Below are 2048 nucleotides of genomic sequence, written 5' to 3'. Positions count from 1 at the left end.
CTTGGGTTATGCAGCAGGACCATGATGCCAAACACACCAGCAAGTCCACCTCTGAATGGCTCAAGACAAAATTAAGGTTTTGGAGTGGCCAAGTCATAGTGCGGACTTAAATCTGATTGAGATGCTGTGGCATGACCTTAAACAGTCCATTCATGCTCGAAAACCCTCCAGTGTGGCATGTATATTCAACAATCATAATTGTTAGTATTGTAATTTTACTGTTGTTCTGTAAAGTAAAATAAAAAGTAAGACAATAATAATGATAATAATAATTTCAACAGCTCTGTTAATTCATTTATTATAACATTCACACGTAGTGTTCAAATTGGGATCTGTAGTATTTTCTAACATTTTGAAAGAAGGCTCTTCTGATCAGCAAGGTTGCTTTTATTTACAGGTGCATCTCAATAAATTAGAAATGCAGATGAGCTGAAGGCCACTGTCAAAGAAACCTGGGCTTCCATACCACCTCAGCAGTGCCACAAACTGATCACCTCCATGCCACGCCGAATTGAGGCAGTAATTAAAGCAAAAGTAGCCCCTACCAAGTACTGAGTACATGAACAGTAAATGAACATACTTTCCAGAAGGCCAACAATTCAAAAAATGTTTTTTTTATTGGTCTTGTAGTATTCTAGTTTGTTGAGATCGTGAATTGGTGGGTTTTTTTTCAATGTGAGCCAAAATCATCACAATTATTGTCGTATTCCTCTTTTTAAGCCACTCCTGAACCACAGACAACGTCAGAGGCGTCTTACCTGGGCTAAGGAGAAGAAGAACTGGACTGTTGCCCAGTGGTCCAAAGTCCTCTTTTCAGATGAGAGCAAGTTTTAAGCAAGTTTCTTTTCATAGCCCAAGTTGCTTAAAGTCCAGTATTAAGTTTCCACAGTCTGTGATGATTTGGGGTGCAATGTCATCTGGAGTTGAATTACTGAAATAAATGAAGTTTTCCATGACATTCTAATTTATTGAGATGCACCTGTATAAGGTAAAAAACACATGCCTGATTCAAAAAGGGGGTCTGATGGGCAAAAAATATTATTTTACTAACTTAACTTAATTTTACTAACTCTTACTAACTTACTAACTTAATTCGAAGTTAAATTGTGCTTTGTTGGTATAATGTCTGCTAGAATGTTAAAAAATGTTCAGTGTTAAATATTTTTTAATTGTTGTTTTGTAATTGATTTTTTACTTTGAAAAGCAAGACAAAACATTAAAAAGCACATTTTGGCTATTTAATTTGTGCAGTGGTGGAAAAAAATTGGCAAAATACATTGGGGGGCCCAGTGTTTCATTTTGTTCGGTTTCGGCTTCGGCCAAGAATTTTCATTTCGGTGCATCCCTACTTGATGCTTTACATTTAATTGACTGGTTAGCATGACATTAATTATATCTCTTTTTACCCTATATATATCTCAACCGGTGATAATGTCAATGTCCTGGGTTCAATTCCCTGTGAATACACTTTAATCTAGTCCATATAAAGCTAGTCGATGCATTCTATTTATGCAAGAAGTGTGTTTAAAATGTTTCCATAAGAGTGTTAGATAAGCAAAAAAGGTCACCACTAACCTTAAGTGAGAGAGTCACACTTTAATTAAAAAGATCATATCATGAATGACATCCAAATACCACAACAAGAACACACACAACTATACACACTCTGGAGGTAGTTTATCATTAACAGATCATTAAATCATCAGCAAGTGGTCAAACATATTAAACAACTCAATATATTAAGCTGCCATAATAATTTATGATGCAACCTAAAGCCTGTAATTATGTTGGGGAAGTTTGCAACTACAAGCTATTCAGAGTTTAATACAGTAAAATGATAGTCAAGATACAAAGTAGTTAACTACACAAAGTGTATCTTAAAGTGGGGGTGAGAGATATGGCAAAAATATCATATCACATTTTTTTTCAGGAAAATCATGATTCATGAATTTATCACGATTCTGTCATGTCATGTTGGTTTTACTAATTTGCATATATATATATATATATATATATATATATATATATAAAGAATGGGAGACATTTAG

General features: G+C 34.4%; 1 protein-coding gene across 1 annotated transcript in view; it reads right to left on the bottom strand.

Moving 5' to 3' along the window:
• LOC107585185 (gamma-aminobutyric acid type A receptor subunit gamma3) overlaps positions 1-2048 on the bottom strand; it is a 90996-nt gene that overhangs the window by 57456 nt on the left and 31492 nt on the right. The window lies entirely within an intron of this gene.

Source organism: Sinocyclocheilus grahami, unplaced genomic scaffold (assembly GCF_001515645.1).
Source record: "Sinocyclocheilus grahami isolate Dianchi unplaced genomic scaffold, SAMN03320097.WGS_v1.1 scaffold67.1, whole genome shotgun sequence".
NCBI classification, from domain to species: domain Eukaryota; kingdom Metazoa; phylum Chordata; class Actinopteri; order Cypriniformes; family Cyprinidae; genus Sinocyclocheilus; species Sinocyclocheilus grahami.
Note: the sequence above shows the minus strand (reverse complement) of the source record. Positions and strands in the feature narration are given on the sequence as shown.